Source organism: Calonectris borealis, chromosome 8 (assembly GCF_964195595.1).
Source record: "Calonectris borealis chromosome 8, bCalBor7.hap1.2, whole genome shotgun sequence".
In the NCBI taxonomy this organism is placed as follows: Eukaryota; Metazoa; Chordata; class Aves; order Procellariiformes; family Procellariidae; genus Calonectris; species Calonectris borealis.
This window is the reverse complement of record NC_134319.1, coordinates 25,451,811-25,472,319: the sequence shown is the minus strand read 5'-3', so window position 1 is coordinate 25,472,319 and position 20,509 is coordinate 25,451,811. Positions and strand designations below refer to the sequence as shown.

At 35.8% G+C, this 20,509-nt stretch overlaps 1 long non-coding RNA gene across 2 annotated transcripts in view; it reads right to left on the bottom strand.

Moving 5' to 3' along the window:
• LOC142085037 (uncharacterized) overlaps nucleotides 1-20,509 on the bottom strand; it is a 65,142-nt gene that overhangs the window by 27,594 nt on the left and 17,039 nt on the right. Inside the window, exon 2 of one of the 2 annotated variants that reach the window (XR_012674534.1) lies at nucleotides 6,861-6,974. The exons of the other annotated variant lie outside the window; for it this stretch is intronic. This is a non-coding gene — a long non-coding RNA (uncharacterized LOC142085037). The remainder of the gene's footprint in view (nucleotides 1-6,860; nucleotides 6,975-20,509) is intronic. 2 annotated transcript variants of the gene reach the window in all.

Genomic DNA, 20,509 nt, shown 5'->3' with positions numbered 1-20,509 from the left:
AACATGTTCATGACTGGGTGGGGGTTGATCCTGGATTCCTTCCACACCTAATTATTCCATTAAATATTGTGGATTTTCTGGTTGTGGATTATCTTGTTTTAAACCATCACTACAGATCACTTAAATGATTTTAAATGACCTAGTGAGCAGCTGATCAAGGGCAGAAAGCTTTTCAGGTAGTAGCTATAACTGCCACTTGTGAGAGAAGAGGAATGCCAAACATTAATTTTTTTTCTGTTCCCAAACTGTGTGGCCACTTCTATTTTCTTAATCTGCTTAGCCTGAAAATGGCTTTTTTCAATTTTTTTTTTTTTTTTTTTACAAGATGTAGCAAGAAACTTGTAATCAAGATTATAGCAGCTGTCAACTGTATACAGCACCACCTTCAGGATAAGAAAAATGGAAATGATGACTCCTGGATTCCTAGAATCCTACTTTGTTGGAGAAAGACTGGAGGAGCTAACATGGGTTTAGGAGTATGGAGAAAAGGATCTTCTCTCCCTTCTGGGCATGTAGAGTTGAACATTCACTTTGCTTTGTGGTCTAGGTTTATTACTAAATGCTCAAGGAAGCCTGGAGGCATTTCCTAAATGAGGCTGCAACTGTATATCTTTTAAACTCCGTTAGCCCTCTCTTCTGTTTTCTGCATACTGCATCAATTATAATGGAGTTTACTTGGCTATGTGAGAAAGGGAAGGTGTGGGGGTCCCCATAACCAGTCCCCCTCTTTCCCCATAGTGTGGTGGAACAGCTGCATCTCATGTGGCCGTTTGGCAGCAGTAGGTATTTCTCCAGAATCTTAAAATGTAAATTGTGCGTAAAGGGGAAATGCTAGAAAAAAGTTGTTCAACAGCAAAGAAATAAGTGAGTTAACTTCCACTACCTGATGTGAGACTCCTTCAGAGTAGAAGGAATACTGAACTGGGCTGTGCTTTGTGTAATATCAACCTGATAGGTTGGCCCAATATGTTTCTTCCACACAGCGATCTTCTGAGGCTTGTGGTCTTCTGTAAAATGCAAACTTGAGAGAAAGCAATCCTATCACAACTTAATACCAAAAAAAAAGTGTCCTAAGAAAATTGCTATTCACAGGAATAAGAACAGAATAGTGCATTTAACAAAGCAGGAGAGCTGATATGTTACCATTCATTTAAAAAAAAAAAAGAAACAAAAATGAAGACAGAACACCTAATAACTGCCTTAAGGAAAAAACCCTTTATTAGGGTTCAAGCACAAGAAAATACTTGGCTTGTTTTGAACAGTAGTGTTTTTATAACATGCTTTTGTTGGATCACAATCTTCTCTTTCTCTTCTCTGTTTTATCTAAAAGTCCAACTGTGTTAATTTAAAAAATTAATGTAATACATTAAGCTTGTAATATGATTAAAGGTATTACTAGAACTTTATAAAAGATTGTTTTTTCTCATTCTGTTACGAGTTTTTCCCTGCAATTGCAGAAGTATACAAAACTACATCTGGTTGAAAATTTAATCTTTTTTTTTTTTTCCCCTGTGGGGAAAATGCAAGACGTTTTGAAGAAATATATTTTTCAATGGACGTTTTTCTGGGAAGGCCTTTTGCATGAGGAAAAGAAAAAAGACCCCTTGCTGCCCCAGAGTGGTTGATAGCCTGGTGTTTTTGGTGTGCCTCTGGAATGTCAGAGCTCTGTTGTTGTTGGAGAAGGGCCTGGAAATCTTGGTTTCCAATGCTCTGTGTGAAAGTCTTAACGATCAAACTACTATCTATCTGGAAAGTGATCATGCTGCCTGGTTTTCCTCCTTCTCTTTCTTTTGTTATGACCTCCTTTCCCCGAAAGAAAACTAAAATAATTTAGACATTACCTCTCTTTAGTCTAGCACAGAATAAAAAATTTCAAAACCACTTTTTATCTCTCTGAGAAAATATTCTTTTCTAATCAGTCTTAAAAGTAATGCATCGATCCATTGTTTATGTTGTCTAGTAAAGAAAAAACTATAATAATGATATAGAGCTTGCCCTTAGCAATGAAGTGAAACAACTGTACATGTATGGAGAGAAAGGTGCTGTAGCTGTAGCTGAAGAGCTCTGTTTGGAGCAATGGAAAATTCTTGCATTTATTCCACCTGAGTCTTGCAAAGCATCTTACTGTCTCTGCACTTGTATATGTACTTAACATTTCGCTTTATTTAGGCATAGTGAAAACTAGAACTAATATTAACAATGTGAGGGCTGTTTTAAAAAATACAAAACCAAACAGAAAAAAACAAGTGTGAGGAAAAAATCCTGTTCATAAAGCCAAAGTGACTCTCTATGGAAGAATAAAAAATAATCAATCTGATATATCTGAATTCCTGTCCTCCATTTGTACAAAAACATGCAAAACCTCAGCTTAATTTTACTGTTGACTATTACAGCACCCCTTTTGAAGTACAAATTCTAACTGAAATCAGTAAAGTGTCTTTCAAAAAGTTTAGCATGCGTGCTAAGATATTACAGATTACTTTTTTATGTACTTGAACACAGGCATGTCTGACTTTCTTTAAAGTTTCTATCAGTGGGGAAAGAAAGGTGATGGTTGGATCATGCTCCCATAGGATGCACCTCATTTTTAGTACTTAATGTTTTAATGTTCGTCACTTAAATGTGTTATTGGGTGTGCTTCTGAATCATTACTTTGCAAAAAGAAACAGACATTGCTGTCCATCTCCAGATGGGTTTCCACCTTGTTTAAAGATTGGTGCTTTTCTTCTTTACTCTTTAGAAAAGATCACTTTTAATTAGATTCTGCTTTCCAGATAAGCTGCTCTTCATTTTTAATTCAAGGGAACAAGAGGAGGTAGCATTGGGGTATATTTGATCTTTGAAATATTTCAGTCTGTCTTTAAAAACTCACAGCACTGTAACTTTCTCTTGAAAGGCTGCTGTGACATTCAGATGTTTGTTGGCTGGACTTGAAAGTATGCTTTGGATACTGTTTAGAAAAATCTAGTGCCCCGTAAGTGCTATACACAATAAAAGGAAGTAATGTTCAAGATCTGTTGTGTGTGGATTGCTGCAAACTGCTTTTCTCTTAATGCTTTCAGCTTGCTGACCTGGAGAAAAGGTTGCTTCTACATTTTATTCCAGTTATCTATGTGAAATTCTTCATTTCAGATCCTTTTTGGTTTTGCTTTGACCTGTTTTTACAGGTTTTAGTGCTGCCTGTTTAACATGTGTGCAGTGAACAGCTGCACTACTGAGTTCCTGCAGATGTTCTGAGCCAGTATGATTTTTATAACTGCCTCTGTGATGTTCAGTCATGGAAGCCTTGATTTAGGAAAAGAAATCATATTCAGTCATGGATGTCTTCAAATGTCCTGACCTAGGCCTAGAAGAAAACAGTATGGCATTTTCCGGCACTCTCTGTACTGAGCTGTAGGGTGGTTTTCTTCTGTGGCTCCTAAACACATCAGTTAAAGTTTGGAGCCATCCAGTAATTGCATGTTCCAAGTTCCTTTTCATATCTACAGCAATCCTGTCAATGTTACTTCCTTTAAAGCTCTTTGTTAGTAAATATCATCAGATAAAAGGCTAGGTACTCTAGATTTCTGCTCTGTAAAAGTCCATTAAATAAACACAGTATTACCAGATGACTGACTTCTGAGCTCAGTTTTACTCAGGGCTTTAGTGGGCTGTTAACAACTACAGGTATGGCTTTTTTGATTTCCTGATCTGGGGGGAATTTTGCTTATCAGATCACCTCTGTTTTCCTGATTCCTTCATGTATGAACTTGCCCTAAAGGAGAGCCATCTCAATTATTTTTTCTTTATTATGAGTTCAAAATACCTATTAATCTGAAAATAATTTTAGAAAGTGTATTCCACTGTTGAAATAGGGGCCATGACACTACTATTTTGTATCTGTACTTTCGTATAAGAATTTAATATATTTAAAAATTCATAATTGAGTTTCTTTTCAAGATAAATTTCAGAAGGTCAAACCTTAAACAGACCTGTATCAGTGTGCTTATTTGGGAAATAAGTCAGACGTTAGGGCTGTATCATAGTGTGTGTCTGGAGCAGGGAGTTAAACTGTGGTGGCAATCTTTCACATGGGTGCACTACATAGTTTTTTGCAGGACTTGATATCTTACTTTGTATAGGTTTCAGCTGGGTTTAATATTCTCCTTGCTCTGGAAAAGTGAAGCATTTTCTGTGGCATGTCCTAGACCTCTTTCTCATTTCTCCCATCTCTAGCATCAAATTACTATCATAGGTATGTTTGAAGGACTTTTTTTTTCTTTTTATGGCAATTGCTAAATAATGCTGCTAAGTTTGTTGTGTCAGAAATGTAATCAATGCTTTACACAGCATTTTTTTAGAGACTGAGATTGAAAAGGAGATAAACAACAATATCAGCACTGCTGGTCAAGAGTTGCAATGAGGTGTTTTCCAGGGGAAAGAATAGTAACAGTAAAGCCAGGACTCGCTGGTCCTATTCTCTGTGCGGTGCACAGCATTGTCTTTTTGTCCCTTCCTTATGCCCCACAAAAAACCTTGGCTAAGGCTCCTCCAATTTTGGGGGAATTAGAGATATAAAGATTTAATCTTCACTCTTTAAAAGTAATTTTCTAGCTCTTTTCCTTGCTAAGACAGACTAGAAACATAAACTAATTGTAAATGTCAACTAACCGCTAGACTTGAAAGAACCAGCAGCTGGCTTCTGCTTACAAAGCAGAGAAACTGAGTGGGAGGAGATGTAAAGAACCTCCTCAAATACCCACTTCAACAGAGGGTGGGGGGGAGACTCTGCTGAATATGGGTTTTAACCTTTAGAATTCTTTTGCTGTTCTCTCATTCTTAGACTTGTATGAAAATGCAAAATAGTAATTGATTTTTTTTTTCAGGTAAAGGCATCAGACAAAGGATACATGCCACTTAAAATTAGTTTCTGATAAGAAATGGAGCACTTAATTTGCCTCTATCAATTTTGTCTGTTAAAGATTTATGGTATTGAATCTCATAAACATTTAAAAAATATATTTAATGAATAATTGTTTGCAAAGAGCTTGAGTGTGTGTCAAATCAGATGCAATGTTTCACTGCAGCAACATTATTAACAACCTTTTTAGAATAGTACTGAAATGGCAGCACTTAAAAAATGCATCTACCACAAATCTGAAATTATGGGTTTATTCTGAGTACAAATAAACATAGGGGAAATAGATCGGGTGATATTCATTCACGATGTATAAACTAAAATAGAAAATAGTCCACAGGTTTATGCTAATATAAATTGAGACAATTTCTAGGTTGGCAACACTGACCTAAAAAACTGTCTAAGCAAGGCAACTAATGTTTCTTCTACTTATTATAGGAAGTCCATACCAGCTGTCAAGGAAAAACAAAGGGTTGGTTTTGGGTCATTTTGTTGTTTTTTAAGTAACTTATTTTTGCAATGATTCATAGATCCTTCATCACTTTCTGATATGGAAGACAATATACAGCCTCATTAGTTCATGGGACAATGATTTTTAACTTATTTTAAAAGATTCAGGGTAAACAGTCTAGAAACTGAAGAAAGAAAAGTTTTTTTCTGAAAATAGTCAATTATAAGACACTTACCAATGTATCTGAAAAATGTGGTGGCAATCTGCCTGGTTTTAATTGAAGAACTTTCTGTACCTAGATGCTGATTTTACTGGGCAGAGGAAACTGCTCTCAAGGAGTGGTAAATATTGTTCAGTATGGGAAGATTGTTTTTACATGTATGACGAACAACTCTCATGCAAAAAAAATTGAGTAGAACTGTAACTCTGCTATTTCACCTGCTGCTCTTTTAGAAGTGTCCTTTCTTGTTTGCTGACAACTCCCACTATGGAGCACTTGTCCACAGTCCTGGGAATTACTATTAACTCCCCAAGACGGGGGTGGGAAATTAACTGGTGAGCAAGGGCTGGAAGGGTACCAGCTGGAGGATATTTGTGACAGATAAGAATAACAGGAAGAGAGGGAGAAAAAGAAATGGTCAGCACTTTTGGCTTTTTAAAAGTGGGGTGCAGATGACTTGCTGTTAGTTTTTGCAATGTCTTGTTTCCAGACTGCTGGCTTAGTCAGCCACATCTTTAATTTGCCTGGTCTATAACAGCTGCTTCTGCTGCTACCACAGAAAGAGAAATTATAGTTTCCAAGCCTTCATTTCATCCCTCTTACCTATAATCCTCAAGTTCCAGTCTGTCTGACCACTTGACTAGGCTTTTTTAATTAGCAGATCTTTTTGGGGGCCCTTAAATATGTTTTGCATATACAGAAACACTAAATGGCCTTGGAAACTCTTGATGAGATGAAAAACATCCTGCTGGGAATATAAAATGGCACATAGTGCCTAGAATAATGATTTCCATAATTGAGATTTTCATGTGCTGTATTGGAAGGCATCATTTACCTGGGGTCCTGTACTTATGAAAGGAAAAGAATAAAACATTTAACCATTTAAAAACTCATCTGTTTAATTCAGTCTCTACACTGTTTTGTTGATTCCTCTGTAGAGAGCTTATGGGTTTGGCATGAAATACACAAAAAGCCTGAGATGAAAACTAGCATTCAAATATTTCTGTGCAATCTGTGGTTTGGATGTACTTACTTGATTTGCCCAAATGAGGCAGGTGGAGTTTCATAATGATCTTTTCTTTGTACCTGAGACCACTGTGCTGCCTGATCACCTGGCTGAGGTGGCACATTGTTAATGAAGTGTTAATAAACAACACAATTTGGGAAGGTACACTCTTCTGTAGAAGGTAATAGCTCTCACTGCTGCAAGTATCTTAATGTAATCAAAGAAAACAGCTTGTTTTAATCATTTACTAATTGTATGGCACAACCAACTAATCTCTGGGATGTACCTTGTAGACCCGACAACATGTTTCATCGACTTCTGGGGAATCGACACAGATGATGTTGGTCAAATTGCCCTCAATTCACTTCATTTGCTGGTCTGCAGCTCTGTGGTGATTTGTCTAGAAGACAAAGAAATAAAAGACTTTGTGTGATAGCTTAGGATATGCTCAATAGATCAGCCAATAATTGGCCTTGACATTACCCAAGGAAAAATTGCTAGTGTTACTATAAATGTCTGAGTGTTTTTGTACTAATTCTTTTCTTTGGATTTTCAGGTAAAATATGTTGTCCTCAAGTTAGCTCTGAGTGAAATTAGATTATTCAGAATATTAAACTGAGATACAATACTGTGAATAAGCCTTATATTTTCAATAATTTAAACATCATAAATACATATGTCTGTGGTATTTTTTTTATGCTGTTCTGGTTTGCTGCTCTTGTGAGATTATTCAGACATATAAAAAAATAAAAATTTGTCAGAAAATGAGCTCTAGGCTTATTTTTCAGTGCTGCAGATAAGTGTTGATAAGATCTTTCTCTGAAAACTCAAATATTAAACCTTCTGTGCATTGGTCTTTTTCCATAGTGTAGCTTTGAATTCATTTTCTGTCTTAAAGAAAAGTAATCCCGCTTAAATACTCAAATACAGGTCTAGGTAACAGTCTAATCTTTATTGGTACCATGCACCAATGCTGATGAAATTTGCAAAAATCCCGCGGTCTTTCAATAGCTCTGAAAATCATTCTTTCCTTAGCCTGCAATGTTCAAAGGTACCTGAGGAACTACATAAATGACTATCCTCTTTCCCTGAAGTGCAGTGGGTTTGGTGATGGGTATTCCCAAACCCTTCTAAATTCTTGGCATTCAGGATTGAAAATGCCAGGGCTCAAGTAACAAATATTTGAGTTCCTTGTTAAAGCCACTTTATTAATGGACTCACCTGAATAAGTCTAGTATCAAGTAAGTATGGTATAAGAAATCTAAAAAGAAATCTTTTCAAATCTATGCTTTTCAGTGGTCTAATGATTACTTTTTGAAGAGCTTGTGGTCTACAAAATACTGTAATTTTACAGCATATGTTTAAAAAGACTGGTCTGTAGTATTAACTTTCATGCAGTTTCATGGAAGACATTTTGAGAATTTTGGATCCATCTTGTTCAGCTACACCTTCTCCGTTACGATTAATGGAGGAACATGCAAGTTTGAAATCTTCAAATAACTTTGAAAAATCTCACATTTGTTATTTGTCTATTTTATAGGACATGAAAAAAAAACCCGCCACCCCTCAGGGAATTAAAGCACAGTGCTTTAATTACATAATGCCTATTAATGTTAATAAATTTTATGCTAAAGACATGTGCTGTACCAGTGCCAACTAAAACATAAGTCTCCTTCCTTTTTAAACCCTGTGCCACGTATTGCCTGGACATGCGGTCATTAAAATGAACTCAGTTGCAACAACAGGCATTAGGCAAAGATACAAGATTTCATTTTGACTTTCAACAGCTTTTATAGGTTGAAAAAATTCTCGGATTTGATCTTCAAGTAATCTTTAAAAGCATTCAAATAAGAATAGTGTTAAATGAGTGAGGGAACAGGCCACTATATATGTGAAATCAAGTGATAATATTTTTCAGCTGTTGCAGTGTTTCTATAATCTGATATGACTTGAGTTTTCTCTCAAAAGATTCCTTTGTAATGTTAGTCTGAAAACTAAGTTTACCAGCTGTATAAGAGAAAGCATGTTTGTAATTCTTTATTCACAAATCTTGTTTCTTATTTCGTTCTCTGCTCTGTATCTCTCACATAGTCAATAACCCTTCTTTTGGTTTGTTTTGTGGGTTTTTTTTCTTTTTTTTTTAAATATAGCTCTGCTGTTACTAGTCCTTCCAGAGTTTGACCCCAGAACTAAGTCTCCTTCTCTTTCAGTGATTCTGGAAATCAGACAATCAAATCACTCTTGATCTATATGCTGAAGTGCAGCAGTTCTACTTTCTATAGGTGGAGTACAGGAGGAGGTTGGAATCCAATTCATGAGGATTTGAAGGGGCGGGGGGGGGGAAGCAGCAGTAAGAGGATCAAACTGGTAGATGCAGACTTTTTTCACATCTCTGTAGTGAGCCAACATTTAGTATCCCTTTGTGCTAACAAAATGAAAATGTGATGGTGCTTTAGTCTGATTGAGAATGGAGACCAAATGGGAATAGTTGTGCATGAGGAGGATGGCATTTTATCAGAGCAGATGAGAGGATTTTGTGGCAGAAGGAACATGAGATGAGGAGGGGCTGAGTGATGGCTGGATGGTAAAATACATAAAAAGAACAAAAAGCATTTAGATACTGTCTGGTTATGAAGACTTATAAAATGTCTGGACTTAGCAAGTGGGAGGATAGTGGGATCAGCCAAAGGGATGTGAAGAAATTTAATGAAAAATAAATTTAATGAAAAATAAATGTAAACTTGTAACGAAATGGGTAATGTTCAAGGTTTGTTCTTGTGTTCCCTGTCCTTCACCTCAGATGGAATAAGGAGAATAGGGTTGTTTCTCAGCACAATCTTTGTTTTTTCATATATCGTTCTTGACTATCCCAATGCCTGTATAATGATCAGTGGTGATCTCCTGAAGTGGTGTTATGAGTTAGTCAAAAGGTTACCAGCCCTTTCTTTCTAAGCCTATCAACAGAGCAGTCTTCAGGAGCAGACAGGAGGGAAGAGCAAGGGCTGTGAGGCAGCACGTGGGTTCAGAGTGAGAACTGTGCCACATCCTTGTGGCCTGGGTCTGGGTGGGCAGGGGAGATGCCATGGTGTGGGGCTGGGCTAAAGGGAAAGGGAACATGAGGGTGAAGAGAGGGCAGAGAGCTGGGATCTCTGTGGTGCTGGGCAGGGGGGCCCTGGGAGTCCTCTTGTAGAGAACTCTCAGCAGTTTTATTTTATCCTCAATCACAAACCTGTCAATTCAGGGCATTAATCATATTTTTAGTATTCTCACTGTGTAATGTTTTCTATGTTCTGTTTATACTGCATTAGTCTTTCCGCCGAAAGACTGGAAGACTTCGGCTGAATTTGGGTTGCTCTGCCACCAGATATGTAGAAGCAGCCACACATAAAAGGAAAAAGGGCTATTATAAGCAGAGAATTTGTAAGAATGCTACATGTTGATGAGCAGTAATTATAATGCTTCAGAGCTGGAAGCATTTTGAAAACCTTACTGATGACTAAGCCTCCATTTTACACCTCTACTTCCCAAATTCCTGGTCTGGTGGGAACTCATGTTATTTTTAACAGTAGCTGCTTTTGCCACTGAGTCCTAATGGATTGGAATCACACTTAAAATAATTGATAGTTTTTCATCTTATATGCTGTTGTTGTAAATATCCTCTTTATTTTTAAATTAGTGAGAAAATTGAATTGTCCCAAATCTTCCCACCATCAGTTGCACTTTTCCCCAACTTTCTGACTAGTTTCAAAGAGAAATGATGTTCTTGCTTTTTCTTGCTTGCCTGCATTCACCTTGCTGCTGATCTCTCTGCTCAGAGATGAGTGCCAGTCATGATAATGTAACAAGCCAAAAGTAGTAAACTTGCTATGAAAAGCTTGCAAACTTGGAAGTGCTTAGGTGCCAGGGTTTTAAATCCATTGGAACTTTATTAATGACACCCTGGGGGAAGAATCTTTTAATAGTAAACACCTTCAAACAGATTTGAGCTAAAAAAGCTGGATTTACTTTGTTTTGGTTGCATTTGTACTACAGCATTATCAGGAGATGATTTAGAGCAACAGTGGTGAACTCTTAGCTTGGATCGTATTGAACTGAATATTCTCCATGACTGAAAATGTTTTTCCACCTTTATGGGAACCCTCACCCCCCATAGCATTTTGCAGTTTAAAAGGAGCTGTGTGTTAAACAGCATTTGTTGAACTTACTGAATAATCAAATGTGATTTCATTTTTTTTCTTGAAACATTCATTCCTGCTCTGCTTTTGAAAGGACACACGTGCCAGTGTGCTGTTCTTCTCTGCGATAGTTTCTACATGAAATCTATTTTCCCTGAGAAAATGGAATCTTTGCGTCTTTGTCTCCTCACTAGCTTTCAGGCATGTTTTGGCAGGAGCTCTGACTGTCGAGGCACTGGAGAGGAGGGGCCTTGCACTCATTTGTCAGCTTTTCTTGCATCTGTAATTTTTGTCCACTCAGCAGTACTGGAGGGGCTTAGAAAAGGGGGAGCGCTTGTAGCTGTTGAAAGTCAAACTCTTGAAATAATTGCTGGACTGTAACAGTTTTGGAAATGCGTGTGTGTGGGGAGAAACTACAAATGTTTCAGCTAAAAACAGCTTTAGGTTTAAGGTTTTAGCATTCTACATTTCATGTAATTGCATGCCTTTCCCCCATATATCTGTACAGGCAACAGTACTGTGTTTATAGAATTGTTTATTGCGTGTTGATAAACTGGCTTTTTTTAATGGTGATGAAAATTATTTCACTGGTCTTCAAGACCTGATTGTTTCCAACCAACAGCTTAATTTAAAATATTTAGTCTTCTCTAACTTTTGTCCTAATTCTCCACTGCAATCTTCTTTCACAGGCCATGCGCTTCCATCTTCTTGTGTAATGTAATCAAACAGAAATTAGTTAATTTTTTTTTTTCATTAGAAGACAGATCCCTTCATACTAAAGTAAGCATTTTTCCTCTTCAGCTTTTTATGGAATATTAATGTTGATCTCTCCTCCTCATTTCAGTAGGCTATTTAAGCTCAGGGCTCATACTGTGAGCTGTTAATTAATCAGTGTGACAGATGAAGAAAGTATCCAACTATGAAAGAAAACCTTACTTCAGTGACTAACAATAAGGATGTGAGCCCAAGTGATTTAAAGGATTTTTTTTTTTTGTGAATGTGTGATAAGGAGTCTTAAGCTGTTTGAGGTAATGATGGTTTTTTCGCTCAGTTTGTATCTCTGCATAAACATTAAAGGACTTATCAATATTTTGTCTTGAAAAGTCTAGACAGGAGTTAAAAGAGCCTCTCCTACAGTTTGAAGAGATCCTGTTTCCCATAATTAATAACAGGAAGCAAGTAAATAAGACTTTACTGACAAATGAAACTGCAACAGTAACATGTACCCAGAAACATTAACTCCTATCTGAGAAATGTAGCTGAGGTCTGTTGGTTTTAGCGTACAGGAAAAGATTGCTGTGGAAGCGCATTAGAGCTTTGCTCAAGTCTAATTCAGTTATGTGATAGCAGACTAGAAGTCCAAAAGTAATGATAATGCATTTTAATTATTGAGAGTGATTCCTGACCTTTGTTTACATCTGTGTTATACTCCAAGGACTCTTCCCCCGTCATTATTTGAAGCTCTTTGAACTCAAAAGGAGATTTTCATGTTTATTTAAAAGCTACCAGAAGGCATTTCAGACATTTCCTGGAACAAACTGTATATATGTATTTTAGGAAGATAAGAAATGAAAGGAAACTGGAGGAAAAGCTTTAACTTTTCTTCCTTTTTGAAGATTGTATTTTCCCTTCAAAGATACCTTTTCAGAAAGTAGTTGAAAACCCTTCGCTCCCCCTCCCCATTTCCTCCCGTTAAAATCAGTTAAACAACAAAAGGGGAGTTAGATCCTCATCTCTTCTGTACCAGTGTAAAACCAGAGCAGTGCTATTTATCTCCGCTGTTAAGGTCATTTCAGTAACTCCACATAGCAAAAATTCAGTCTTGCCCTTGCCTGCCATATTTATGACATTCTTTGGTTTTTGGGTTACGTTGTGGGGGGGGAGGAGGTTTCTCTGTGTGTGTTTGGGGGGCAGTTGTTTTCCTAGGGAGCAGCAATAACTGAACGCAATATTCACTGGAAAGCACATTTAACTCTGTGTTTGTGCTGGACCTTAATTCTGAGCTTGTTGAATTATGGGTTCGTATGTCGACTATGATACAACTGTGTAATACAGACTGTATGTCATCTTCGTGCTGACCTTGAAAAGAGAAGAAAAGTGAATTTGTTTCACTGCTTCTTAGATACACTAGATAATTAAATAGCTAAAGTAGGAATTTACTTACAGTTAACTACTAGAATTATTTTTTTTTTCCTGTAGAATGCCCAACAGCTCATCTACTAAAAATGACAAGATAGGCCAAAATAAGCCTGTTTGTAGAGCTAATGTTTTTCCTTTTCTATACGTTTTAGAAGATTAACAGCCGTTGCTATACAGGAGCCTAGTGATGAATACTAAATAGTCTGTCCATAAGGCATTTTGGAAGGAATTCAGTAAAGAAGGTATCCCAACATTGCATCCATAACTTTGTTTATTTTTTCTACTGACTGTAGCTAACACTATGAAAGCAACAGACTATACCCAAAGAGAAGACACAGCATTTACAATACCTTGTCAGGTTAAAACATTTACTGGCAGATATTCTTTTATTGTTGATTAATTAAATGAGTTTTGAGAACATGTACCTAACTTTAAGCATAATCTTTTTCCATTCAACTCAATGAGATTATATATTTCCATAGTTCATAACTGGACTTCTGTTATTTTCTAAATGCATTTCCTTCCCCTGCTAAGTACTGAGTTCTGTCACCTTGAATCATACACGCCAGTATCCAGCCAGACTTACAGCTTTTAAATGAGACAGCTTATGGAATATGGTGCTACTTAACACAAGTGCTTGGGTTCTTACTGCAAATAAATATCTCAGATGTCACTTCAAATGACTATTGTAATAGGAAAAAGTCAAAAAGACAACTGTTGAAGGTGCGCTTTCAGGGTAACTACAAGGTATTATGTCAAGTTTTTTCCCTAGCTCAGAACTGTAATAACTAGTCAATTCCTGAGGGAAGTTTATTGTGGACAAGGTGCATTTTCTTTACCACAAAAAAGTTACATTATACAGCAAAGCTTTGAAGAAAATTGTGTGAATTTTTCATTTATTTGGGACCTTTGAAAATCAGGTGTTTATATGCTGCTAGATATAATAGGTCTAGGGTTAGAAATTTCTCTAATTAAAAAGAAAACAATATACAAACCTTTTCAATAAACAATTTGAGTATCTTCAATTGAACATCCCAGAGAGAATTTTCATATCAATCCTAATCTTTGTATCCAGCTTTTGATGTGCATTTTGCATAACTAAGGAGGAAATTTTCATGTTTAGGGTGCTTCTTTTAGAAAGAAAGGTGATCCATCAGTGGACAGTTTGAATTCTTTGAGTTGCCAGATTATACATTACTGGTGGTGTGTGCACCGTTACATGTAGATTGATTAAATACATATTTCAGAGAGATTAACAAGTATACTAAATAGTAGAATAGTGTAAAATAAGGTTCCTGATATAGATCCAGTTTAATCTAAAAGATGTTAATATGAAAAACTACAGTCCTAGCAGGACTGAGTATTAGTAGCAGAATTCTCTTATCTTAAACTTTATAGGTACATAGTTTCCAAGTGAAACTGTCTTGATAACTAGCAGTTTCCAGGATATTATCTAGATTTCCTGTTTATTTTATGTGGTGTTAGAAGTATCATTTTGTGCCTTTTTCCAAAAGGATGAAGGCTGTTTTTTATAGGGTATTATGTAAAGCCCACTCTATTAAAGTTGCAAGGTTCAAAGTAACTTAGGTACCCTGATTATACCACACCTTTTAACACAATATTTCTTTTTGTCCTCTAGAATGGATTTTTAATTATTTTGAGCATATTTTTCTTTATGTGTGTTTGTGATTGGACCTGATGCATTCCTTCTCCAGCATTTAAAAATATTTTTTGATTGTCTAATTTACTCAAGGGTAAAGAGAAGCTTATTTCTGATTCTGCAGTAGGCTCCTTATAAGAAACCTAACTAGAAGAAAAGTGAAGAAAAACACATTTACATTCAACTTCAGATATTAAAGTTGTTAATTCCATTCCAGACTATTATTTAAGTATTCTAAGGGTTTATTTTTATAGTGCTTCACATTAGGGCAGGAACTGTTTTGCAAATCCCTTTAATTCACAGAAGTTGGGAAGCTCTGCTTACTACTTCTAAGCAATAACCTAATTCTGGCACACAATTTAAAGAAGGTATTCCCATTCATCCTCCTTTTAAATGAAATAATGATTATATAGGTGAAAATACTGTAAAATTACTGTGAATGTGTGAAAGTAGATGCATGCAGATGGATTATGACTTAAAGAATTTGCCTCAAATGTTACTTTTATCACAACTAATATTGGCCAGCTCTTGAAAAGTTCACCCTGCTGTGTGCAGTAGCTCTTCAGGATGCTAGTAAGCAGTGCAAAAGAAAAAATGTTCTGGGCTACCAGCAGGTAATAAAAACTATGGATTGCTAATAGGATATGTGGGTTCAGGCATTTAATTTTCAAAGGTGTTCACTTTAGCGATTCAATTAAAAAAAAATGCTTTAAACTTTTGGTTTCTTGTTTGTAAACAAAATGGAACAGAAGATACCTGCTAGCATTAAAAGATATTTTAAAATTATTATTTTCTGTAAAGTGACAGACACTTACTACTGCATTTATTTCAGCAGAAAGAGCTGGCTAATGCTATAGAGTGGAGAAAGGTCCTGGCTCTCTGAAGTCTTTCTGTCTGTCATACAACTTGGAAGGGGTTGAGAAGGAGGGGCAATGCCCTCGGAGTCCTCATTGTGCTCTCTTACCATGGCAGTCAGTCGGAGTGTCAAAAAAAGAGAGAAATGCCAATACTCCAAATGTTGATTCTGGAAGGGAAGACTTTTGCTTTACGTACGACAACGATTTAAAAACAAAAGTAAAATTTATTGTGATACACATTTCAATCATCAGAGACTCAAACTGACATGCACCACTGTCAATCAGAGGAGGAAGTAATAACATCTAGTAAGGAGTTGCATCTTTTTTTGGTAGCAGAGGAGTAAGGGAATACCTGCTGCTATTATTATTTCTTGATGTCCTAGTTTAAGCTCAGACTCATCAAATCAATGTGTATGATGTTCTTCCTACTTTAAACACAACTACCTGTATTTTTTTGAAAAGCCAGAAGATGGGAATATGTGGTGATGAAACTGGATTTTTGTTTGTTTGCTTAAATGTTCTCATAAGAGGTTTTTATAACTATCTTGGGCTGCTTCTTTCCAAAAGCATTATTTCTTCCAGGTAACCTAAATATAACGTGACCAGTTAAATAAGTGTTTTTTTGTTTTTATAGTAAAGCATCTAGGCAGACAGAATAAAGGTCAACGATACTTTTACTCTTCCACTGCATTTTTTCGTGAAGAGATAATTTTCTATTCTCACAAAAAGCAGGTTCTAATTCTTTTTGTGTAAGTAGCCAGCACTTTTTCTTTTTTTTTTGAAAGTTCTCATCTTTTATTAGCTTGTATACTTGACATAAATTAAGGCTTCCACTACACCTATCATACAGGAATGGAGTTTTGTTTAAGAAAACCACAGATATTACACTTTTTTTTTTTGCCAAGTTCTGTACAATACTTTTTCCTTGAGTAAAGTTAGTATAGGAAGTGGGACTGATATGGCAAACTTGTTTCATGAGTACATAAATCATACTATTCAACAAGAAATTTTTAGTAAAAAATTTTCTTCACAATATGTTGAATAATATTTTGGTGCATGCAGTGAGACTTGCTTTTGAGTAGTATAGTATACAATACCTTCATTTTACTCATTAAATTAACATATATAGACATTACTACGTAAATGCTCCATGCCTTCAAGTTAGGACATGAAATACTTTACAGTGTTTCTTCTCCATCTTGTTTGACTTCCAGAATTTAAATCTGCTCTTCACCTGCAATAAGATCATAGTTGGGAAGGCAACAAAAACTATGGGGGCACATATTGTTGTACAATGAGTTTTGGTTGGTTGAAAGAATTTTGACTTTGGTTCTTTCTTCATCACAAGTCGCTCTGATAATGGTGGCAGAACAGTGCGTGCCCTGGTAAATGTTACTGCCGTTGCAGATACTATAGGCTGCTGTAGTGACGCTGGTTCATTGAAGAGGTTTTAACAGTTCGTTTTAATTCTTTTAACTAGAAAAAAAGTTTTAAATTATTCTGTATCCAGCAAAAACATTGTACCTCATGACACTGAGTTCTGACATTGCAGAAGAGTGCTATGACTCTTTGCATTTTGCACGCTTCTAGACAATTTCTCTCTGCAAACACAAGTTCTTAGTGAACTGCGACCTGCTCTGTGTTCCTTTTGTTACTTTATTTGATTGACTGTTAATAGCATTTTTCCTCTTAAATGTGTAATTATATATCTTTTTAGTGATTATTTCTTTAAAATTGTTATACTGATCCTTCTGCCTTAAAATGCATAGAGAACCTCCTATAAAAATCCATGTCATAAAAAAAAAATCAACAACCTGAATTACCAGAATGTTCTGAAGTATATAAAAAATAGTGTGTTCAAGTTTTACTGATTTTTTTTTTTTTTTTTTTTGTAATTTGGAGATATCTAACCTTGATAAGACTCCCATCAAATCAAATTTGAGCCTAGAAGAAATTGTAGTCAATCTTCACCACCTTTTATTCCCAAGCACAGTGCCATATGCTTGGCTTGCGCTTGATAGAGGAAGATATATATTTGTTAAATATTTGCATAGCTCTCCTTTATTCATAGAAACCTTTCTAAATTTATAGGGTTTTTTCTTTGTAAAAAATAATTATCTCTTTTGTTGGACAATAACCAGCATTTTTTTACCTTCTGAGGCAACTTTCTAGTGTTAAAAACCAACGAAAGCAAGTTCAGTACACGATATGCAGTGAGAAATTTCTTTTAAGGAATTTGTCTTAAATATTAAGATAGCTGAAAATACATACAGGTTTTGTACTTAATAGAATTTTTTGTTCATTCCACATCTCAAATAGATCAATCTTTACAGATCCTCTCAAGCATTCCTTATTATGTTGATTTTTTTTTTTCAAGTGTATACCTAGCCCTCTTAAAAATATTTAAAATGGAAGGTGAAGGCTGTGGTAACAGCTAGGCTATTCTGCTGAATTCCTGTGAAATGTGGGGGTTTTCTCTGTGAGAAGTCCCCTGCAATGCCTGACATCCAAACAGCACAGTTCCATGACTCAGAAAATGGCAGTCTGCCATAACTTTGATAATTGTTGAAGAAGATGCTTTTCAACAAGAGTAGCATCTCTTAAGCCTTGTTATCTATAATACTATGATGAAGGTTTCAAAGACCTGGGAAAAGGTTATCGAGTGCCCTTTGTCAACTACGCATTTGTTTAGCTCTGGTCATAAGCAGAGGCTGAGAAGACCTTTATCTTGTCTGGTTTGTTCCAAGTATCACCTATTTTGTGACAGCAGAATCTTCTGGCAGCAAATGAATTATTTTAAGCACAGAGCTGATTCTCTCATTCTTTTTCCTCTTCCCCCCAAAATTACACTAATCAAGGTCCAAAAGTCATCCTTCTCCTTCCCTGAATAAATTCGTATACCTCTTAACAATTGCAATTCTCTTTTAAAATACCTAAAAAGTAGATTTGGATCTGGGATGTGATAATTCTATTAAAATTAACTACTTTATCTGGAGGTCTGATTAGGGTATTTTTATGTTTTATTAAATGGTTTTACTGGGTATTTAATTTGAAAAGTTTGCATAAGTAGTTGCACTTGTCCAAAATGAACTAAAAGCTTTTTACTAGAAATTATGCAGTAGGTACTATTGCACATAGGACTTCTTGCAAAAGTTTCCCACAAATTGTGCATTTAGTTCTATCTTGTGTTGTTAATTATGGCAAGCAACTTTGAGGTACTTCTGGCCCATTACGTTAAACACTAAATAACTTAGTGGGAGGCCACATTGTTGTTATGCTTGTATGAGGGTGAGATAAAGTAATATGACTCAATATGTCAAATACATGTGACCACTGAATGCTAGATTGGGAATTCATATGCAGTCCTTCACATATAGAAATGAATCACCGTATACCATTCATTGCTATTTTTTTTAACTGGCAAACTGATGAATATTTCATGACTACAGGTAAGCAGAAAACTCACTTTTTCCAGTCCACAAAACTTTAAGCTCAAAACTGTTCTGTTCTACATTAAATTTCAGTGAAATTTAGGAAGAATGAAGAGATCTGTCTAAAATAGTCTATTTGCTGCTGAAAGGGAAACAGCTATTTTGGAGTCAATGTGTATGTTTTTGACTATGAATTCCCTTTTAATCCTTAGAAATGTTTTCCGAAGGAGTTTTCTTTAAAAATGGTACAACCCCACATGAAGTTTAACTTCATGAATCACCATCTTCCAGCTTGACAGAAAAGCTGATATTCAAAGACTGCACTACTTGTGAATTAGGAGTCAAACATGAAGTGAAATCTTGGTGAGAAGTGGCACTTGATCCTTGAGGCAAACAAATTCACTTCAACTTACATGACGCATCACATCACATTACTAACAAGTGCACTGGCAAAGCTATAAGATGAAATGCCACTTTCTGTTAAGTTAAAAGTAGGACACATTTTTTCCATTTCTGAAAGTTCTATCACTTCATATAGTTGCTTTTGCAAATGAAAAATGGCAACAGTCCTGTACAGAAGTCGTCTATGAATTACAGAAAAGCAGCTTATGGTGTGTAATGTAGCACAAGAATGTACCAAGCATTTCATGAGGAGAGAATGCAGCACAGTCACGCAGGGATTACAGAGCCCACAAAATTTAGTTATGCTAAGTCTCTCATTCTTAGCTAGAGAGGAGGATGAATAAAATATAATTATGCTCATATTTTTATTTTAGTAGGCTCCACAAATATGGTGACCTTGTAGATGGTCAAGATACTCACAGTACCTGGACAGAAAATAAAGAGAGAGAGAGAGAACATATGTGGTTTTTTAGTTTTGTTAACTTCATATGTTTTCATCAGTATCCTGATCTAGATTACTACTGCCAGGTTTTGAGGGTAATACACGACTGTGTGTATGATATAACATATAGAATTACCTAGATTTCTTTGTTACTGTATAGCAGTGTCCAAAATAATCTCAACTTGCTAAGTTTTATAGTAGAATGAATAAAGGGAAATAATCTTGATATACATACCTTCCCACAGCCTGGCAGTCAGGGAACAAGCAAAGAGAAGATTCTCATATTACATCATTCTGAATCTGGAACAGGAGCCCAGATGAACCTGTCTCCTGCTGGCTTCACAAGTAACTTACTTTTTCCTTCCCCAAGAAGGGGAAAAGGAAGCTTTATGAAAATGTTTCAATCAATACTAATAGGTTTTGTTTATTAGATATTTTAATGAAATTCTGGTGTCTATGTTGGAATTGTGTTCTACATATGGCTAAATATAGCCATAGAGGTAATGGAATGAATGAAGAGAATTTTATTCTTTGTTTTATAGTTCGATAAATTGCCTTATTATAACTTTGTTGTTGTTGTTGTTTTAATAGCTTTGACAAAATTTTCTTTTTAAGAGTTTGAATCAGTGGCAGAAGAAAAAGTAAGACTTAAAAACATGAAATAAGATGTAGTGAGAAGTGTAACTCTAGCTCACAAAAGCTTTCACTTATAATAATAAAGGCTGGAGTTGTAATTAGCTTTTTTGGAGTGTTTTTCACTCCAGCTGCACTAGACAATAGTCTGACTTCTAGCTAATACATACAGACATATCTACTTATTTTCCTTTGC